This window comes from Struthio camelus, chromosome 2 (genome assembly GCF_040807025.1).
Source record: "Struthio camelus isolate bStrCam1 chromosome 2, bStrCam1.hap1, whole genome shotgun sequence".
NCBI classification, from domain to species: Eukaryota; Metazoa; Chordata; class Aves; order Struthioniformes; family Struthionidae; genus Struthio; species Struthio camelus.
The window spans coordinates 48,798,930-48,806,284 of record NC_090943.1 but is presented as its reverse complement, the minus strand read 5'-3'; the positions used below and the strand labels follow the sequence as shown (position 1 = coordinate 48,806,284).

The window sequence follows — 7,355 nt, the reverse complement described above, 5'->3', positions numbered from 1 at the left end:
CTGTGGTGAAAAAGGTAGACATTCAGTTGGCATATATGAGCTGAAGCGACATACTTTAGATGCTGTAGCACTGCTGGAGTCCTGTGTGTGTATGTAACACTACGCCAAAAAAAGAAGTCAAGAAACTTCAGTGAGCTCTGGGGAGAGTAACAGTTAGGGGGAGGGCAGTCTAGAAAACACCCCAGGTGAGAGAAGATTGAACAAATTGACATTGTTAGTAGGATGAGAAAGGAAAACAAAAGATTAAGAAAAACTGGAACTGCGGCCTTCAAACCTGCTGCTGCAAATATGCAGGGAATGGTATTTTCCATTGCAGGCAGGACAAGAAGTCATGAACTTAAATTGCAGTATGGGACACTTCTACTAGAAAGTAGGATAAGTTTTCAAACAATAGGCATTGTGAGACACTGGATGAGATTGCCTAGGGTGGTTACTGAATCTCTATCACTGGAGGTTTTCAAGAATAGACTAGGAAAACATCTGTCAAAAGTGGTTTATATCTAATTGATCTTTCTTTGGAGCAGAAGGATGGAGTAGACGGCCACTGAAGGCCTGAGGCAGTTCTATTTCCTGAAGTGCTTTTAGATTTGCTAACTATCTAAACAGTTTATAAGCGCTAGGTATTTGTTTTTAATAACTAATTTGCATGTTTGGCATGCTCTTAACCATGATCTGGTTATGAAGTGAAACTTCTCTTTCAGTCAACTAGCAATGTCCCAAGCAAATCATTAGAAATGCCACGTATCATACATTTTAACAACAGCTATTCATCAGGTTCCCAGCCACCCACCCAGTTTCAGGGTATGGAGCACACAAAATCCCTGACTCATGCATTTATGAAACCTGTGCTCCTTGTCCTCCTCAGGTTAGCAAAAACTATGATTTATGACAATAAACAGGCTTGTTTTGACTTGACCGGGATAAGAAACACTCACACGAGCAGACAAGCTGCCAGGGGTCAGGAACTCCCAGCACAGGGCAGGGACAAGCAACCAGGGACACTTTGCTCCGTGGATTTTCATTTACATTCCAGCACGGTGCAAGCTAGCCTGACTTGGTCTACTGCTCACAGGAAATGCAGAGGTCCAGATGAAGCAACATGCTAAAATCCACTGCTAACCCAACATCCATTGAAAAATGGGGAACAAAAAGTTACCTTTTTCTGAGGACAGAGCATATCACAAGCTCAGATGGCATGCTCACCCATGGGTGACCAAGGAGCCTACATACAGAGTGGCTTTGCAGCTGCTATCAATTAGTTCTTGAAATAATCTGGAAAAAACAAAAACATAACAAAAAACAATTTTCTATTAACCCTGAATTGCTGGGCTTAAGGCTTCCACAGAGCAGAATCTGCTAGGAAAACCTTGTCCCTACTTAGGTTGGGAATTGCCATCCAAAGGCTCTGCATTACCCCTCTTTCCCCACACTGCTCTGTAACACCTGTCCTTTACCGATCTTAATATTGTACAGTTCACATTTCTTTCCCTGACTGTTTCAATTCCAGCACCATTTATGCAGTGGGGAGAGCAGGGTGGGAAGCTAGGAAGAAAGTTGTCTAGGGTCACACAGCAGGTCAAGTGGCGGAACCAGAAGGGTTATGGGTAAACGTCCCATTTTGTCTACACTGCTAAAACCCAGCTCTAAACACAGTCCTGCCTAGCTCCTGACCATCTGGTCACTTGTGAACAGCCCATGCTGTCCACGTACCCCAGCATATCAGGTACGCCAAAGCTTGCCACAGGCTCTGAACGGCTAACTCCACTTATTTGTCTGGACTGGAGGGTTGCCTTAAGGCAGGGCAGATACTGCCACAAAGACCAGCACTTCAGTCCTTGACATTCCTTGACTTATCAGCCAGCACTTTATCTGCTGCCAGATAAAGACATTTATTCAAATCACCCTTCTGTATGAGAGAAGGTCAAAAAGCAGAGTGGTTTGCTGCCGATTGCTACTTGCTGTGGAACAGATCTGAGGATTTCAAGAGGGGACCTGTAGGCTCCAGTTATCTGTACCAGAAGGGTTGTTCAGATCCAGGAAAGAGATGGCCAGGCTCCCTGCTAAGCAGCTGTCATGAACAACCTTACATCGGGCTAAAGCAGAGGGCAGCTGGTCTATGCTCCTCCTCTTCCCAGCCATGGACCCTGCTCCTAGAGTCCCATCAGAAAGCTGCAAGAGAAATAGGCATGTGTGGGGTGCTGCAAAGACAGTGAACTGCCTGTGTGGCCAGCCCGCTCCCCTCGAGTAAGTGGATCCCATAGAAGTGCTAGGAGGAGAAACACATGCAATCGTAGTAAAAACTAGCTCAGATGCTTGTGCCACTGACTAAAGAAAATCACATATCTCCAAATCCATAAAATGAGTAAGATGGTGCTGAGCTCTGCTGTAAGTCTGCTTTTGTCTGGAGTGCTCCGATGAGATGGAACAGGAATTCTGTGGCAACCCAATTTAAATATGAAAATGTACAGAATAAATATGAAAATTAATACACAGTTCAGAGCCTTCAGTACTGGTCTAGGGCTCACTTCTAACAAGCTTACACTAAAAATCAACTTTGAAAATGACCCTATTGGACTAGGAAAGTGGCAAAATTGTCTCTCTGACACCCATTTCTGGCAATTTCAGTTCTTTTGCAGTGTTCCAATATATTCCATTTTTCATCTGCTATTACTGAATTTTTCCCCAAAACAATGCACAACAAACTTGTCGTTCCCAGGTTTTGGAGGTTTATGGGGCTTGGGAGGATACGGTTTTGACATGGAAAGATGAACTCATTAGCTGAGGATTTGTAGCAAAATGATCAGTGAATGAAAAAATTTGTGTTGACATTAAGTGGCTACTTCTAGGTCACAGAGCCCTCATTTCAATAAGACAAGGAGAATAGTTTCCCTTGAAAGTTACTGTTTCCAATTGCATTGGTCTCTGGAAGATGGCATGCTGGTAATTCACATAGGGTTGTCTTTACACAATATCTAGTTTTAAAACAATAAAAGTAAGACTTCACAAAGTGCCCAGATCTCATTCGCTTGCACTGGCTCTCAAGCTCCTTAAATTCTCTTTTGCAGAAAGATGTAGATTCTTAGTCAGAGATTCTGCACACCAGATTTTCAACAAGCTACAGAGACTTTGGCAGCTGTTTGTTTGAAACAGTTCAGTACCACACAAAAATAGCTAAGAAGGAGGTTTGTTGTCCGTTTGAAACTGAACAAGTTAAGGAAAAAATAAAAATGCAACAGCTCTCACGAAACTCCACACGCTCAAGGGCACTGCAATCAGGCAGCTCCAGTAGCTCTACTGAACTGAAGGCCCTTTCATGCCCCTTAATGTATATGTGTGAACTGCACCCCAGTGAATTGCTAACTTGTCCTTTATGAGTGAGCCAGACGAATAAGATTCTAATATCAGAGCTAATGCCCCTGTGAAGTGTTGCTTTGCTTTTGTGCTTTCCTGTCTCTACATTATCAGAATGTCTTCCACATAGCTTTATTATCGCTGGTAATGAAGAACTAAGAGGCGAAATTTTCTATTTAAGTATCGAGCAGTTGAAAAAATACTTCCCTGGATACTGGAAAATCAAATAGAAGACTCCAGGGCAAAAGGGCTAATTAAAAAACAAAAAACAAAAAAAACCAAAAGCCTGCTTTACCCTGAAAACCCTTGAGGAGAGATAAAAGCTGAAGGGAGGTGCATGCTTGAATAATAAGGCCTTAATGGGTTTGGTTCCATGTCTAATACACAGCATTGATTTTGGCTGCTTGATGAAGTTAGTTATTAGATTAGAAAAATCTAATTTAAAGGGATAAAGCCCACTGAAAATCACTCTGCTGGAGAAGTTTGTATTGATGTCATAAGTAACCAATAATTTTAGGAAAAAGGCAAAAGAGATTAGGGTGGAAAAAATTCTTTGGGACATCAATTTACTTCATACTGCTGGCAGAATCCGGGATATGGTGTTAACGTCTCTCTTTTTGCTCTGTCTACTCCTTATATGCTTGGTCTCCTAGTGGCTCTCTGGGGGCAGGAGAGGGAAGGAGAAATATAATTTAAAAAATAATAGGAAACGTGATTGTAAAACAACAGGAAAAAAGATAGAAGCTGGCTAAAGAGAAACCAGAGACAGAAGACATTTCTGTAAGATATTTTAAAAACTTTGTCTGAACATGGGCTATTTCCACTTTGAAAGCGCTCACTCAAGGAGGTGGCAAAAGGGGCAAAAGTAGGAGATGGTAAATGGCAGAGGAAGGGCTCACTAGAGCCAGACAGAAGGCTGCAGGTCTGCAGTAATGAGATTAGCAGGAGGCAACGGTGGAGATGGTTGGAAAAGCCCGGATTAGGAAGGAAGGAGAGAACGAATAGGGGGAAAAGGAAAGACGGGCACCAAAACGTCTTGCTTTGACTCCTGCTTTTTAAATGCAAATTCAAACTCTGTCCCTAAAATTGTACGGTTCTACGATCCCAACAGCAGCAGCAGCAAGGCTGTCCAGAGGCTTTGCGATTTGCCTGCGTGCAATAAGGAACAAGACTGAAGAAGTCCTAATGCTCTTAACCAGTCTTAAATTTAGGCATGTGAAGCAATGTCCTCTCATTCACACCACATACTCATACTGACCTCAGGGAACTTGTTCCAAATCTTTAGATTTGCGGGAGTGGAAGTAGGTACGAATTAGGTACGTCATTCCCAGAACAAATGTATTGTTTTATTTAGAAATGACAGGCCAGGCAGTGGGAGTAAACGGTGACACACCTCAAGACATTAAGAGTGGTACTCCATTCATCTACCTTTAGACATTACAATATAAATGTCTATTTCTGAGCTTGCTATTTGAACTCCCTTTGTAGTCATTGGGAAGGATATGAGTCATCTCATCCTAATCCAGACATCTAAAAGAGGACAGATGACTCATCTTTCATAAGTACCTACTTTTCTCCACTGATTACAAAGGCCAGCTCAGATGAAGACTTCTGATGTCAGGTGAGATGACTCCCACCTTGACTAGCCAAACTACTGTAAAGTATAAAATATTAAGTTAGACAAAGAACACCACATGCAGAGTGCTCAGCACCTATCTGATGTGCGTTACCCTAATGGGTGACTTCATGAGAAACCTTGCGTCTGATTACTTTCTCACATCCATCAGTTGCCGAACAAAGTCACCATTCATTCAGGACTGTATATGAGACCTGGGTATTCTCCCACTCCCTGAGAAGTGGCAGCCTGGATCAGATCGGCAGAAGTACTATTGTGTGTTAAACCCTGTGGCCCAGGTTACGCAGTTGTTCAGACTGGATGGTTGCAGCAGTCATTTCTAGGCTGAGCATCTGGGAGCACTCTGCCAAGTGACACAACAAGATATGACATGGGAACATGAATTCCAGAAAAGCAGCAGGTATTCAGCATTACACAGAACCAGGCAGTCACCAGCTTTGTTCAAACCCTTATTGTCCGTTATCTGACCTCATCCTTCTCATATTGTGACAAACGGTGACAGTGACCACTTGTCATAACTGGAATAGATCATCCAGAAACTCCTGGATTTGTGGATGACTATAAAATTGTTGCGTACTCAGGAGGCAATCTTTGTAGCATCACTCAGGAGCTCAGCCTAATCATTAGTATCAAAAAAGGGTTTTCCTCCAGGTCAGTGCTACAACCCTCCTCAGAGGGCAGTTAAACAGTGGTTGGTAAGTTTATCTATCTTGGTAGCATTTCTTCAAACTAGTAGTAATTTCTGCATTTCAAAACTAAACCTGTCATTTAGTTATCCACAAAGTTGTCTTTGGAATGAATGAGGGATCCAAGGGTCAACCAAAATGACTGCTGTTACAATTTCTGCTCTCTTCTCTGGATGTTAATCTGGGACTCTGTAGAGTTGCCTAATCCTGCTGAATAGTTCTGTAAATGCTGCCAGCACTGGATTCTGGGTTTGCACTGCAGGGACACATAATCAACACAGTGATTCTGTCTTGAAATAGTTTCCCCCGTGCTACGACCTGGCTAATAAGATCTCACCAGCATTGGATCACGCATTCAGTGAGTATGGATGACTCCAGGATCCTTGAGTGCTGCTTTTACGGATAGCTTGCTTCTGGCATTGAACGGCTAGTGGCCAGTATAAGTGCTTCAAGGATACCCAGAAATCATCCTGTAGACCTAGCCAGTCAATATGAATAACTGGAAGGAAAAAGCTTTGGACGGAGACGCTAGAGGCAAATCTGTGACCAGAGCTTTTGAGGGAGAAGAAACAGCAAATCTGGTGGCCAAGAGAGAGAAGAGGAGGTTTAGGTAGATTCAGTCAGTCACATTCTCAGATATCCAAAATTCATGTGCTCAGCTTGTAGCTGTGCATGTTCCTCACAGATTGGTGCATTTTCATGTTAGTGCATAGAAAGTTGGTGCAATGGTTAAAATCAGCTACCTCACCCAGAATAAATGGGCATTATGTCAACACCCATTAATAATCACAATACTTGTCATATTGCCCATGATTCCTTAAACAGAACCCATTTAACTATTCAAATGTCACAGGGCAAATTCTGTTGTTATCTCTCTCCAGCATCACAAGGCAGAACCTGGTGCCAAAGCTTGTTACAAGTGTTTTCTCAGGTAGGCACATTGCTCTATGAGCAACTAAACAAATGAATATTGAATTCCTACAGATTTGTGTACCATTCCCCTTCTGCTGCCTCCAGCTATGCCCTCCACAATATTCCCAGCTTCCATCTAGGCCATCTGACAAATTACCCCTATCTGCAGTGCTCTTCCCTCTGATTCCACGCAGTGAAGGAACTAGGATTGTGTAGATCTGATCTCTAGTCACTGTTTATCCCATTAGGTTAAAATTCCACCGGTTGTGGAAACAGAGCAGGACAAAGAGAAGAAGCATGATATGGAATTTGCACTATCCTTGCAGCAGAATCCTACATAATATATCAGACTGAAGATAGAAAGGCTGTGCACGAGAGACCAGAGGAGGAGAGGAGGAGAAGTTTCATGTCAAATTGTCTTTTTAGATGTCACCAACAAGTATTTTGGACTCCTCTCATTTAAAGACACTGTGGCAGGTTTGTTTTCTCTCTTTCAGATTTATTGGTGATGTTTGGTTTTGACCCCAATTCCTAGTTTGCTCCATCCCTGACAACTATTGAGGCCCACCTGCGTTCCAGCATCTGCACCTGCTGCAGATAGAAGGGTTAGAGAACTAACTCTGCAAGTCCTGCATTGCTTCAGTTCAGGGCAATAAATTTTTATGAGCACTCACAGCCAGCTTGTCTGGATCAGTTTTCTTGACTACACAAGTTCCCAAATAGTTATATTATTATTTATATCCACCAAGTCTCTCATATTCTGAAATCCT

At 42.6% G+C, this 7,355-nt stretch overlaps 1 long non-coding RNA gene across 3 annotated transcripts in view; it reads right to left on the bottom strand.

Annotated features, from left to right (window-relative positions):
- LOC104152513 (uncharacterized) overlaps positions 1 to 7,355 on the bottom strand; it is a 47,523-nt gene that overhangs the window by 24,102 nt on the left and 16,066 nt on the right. For all 3 annotated transcript variants that reach the window (XR_011139712.1, XR_695976.2, XR_011139713.1), the window contains one exon: positions 1,157 to 1,272. This is a non-coding gene — a long non-coding RNA (uncharacterized lncRNA). The remainder of the gene's footprint in view (positions 1 to 1,156; positions 1,273 to 7,355) is intronic.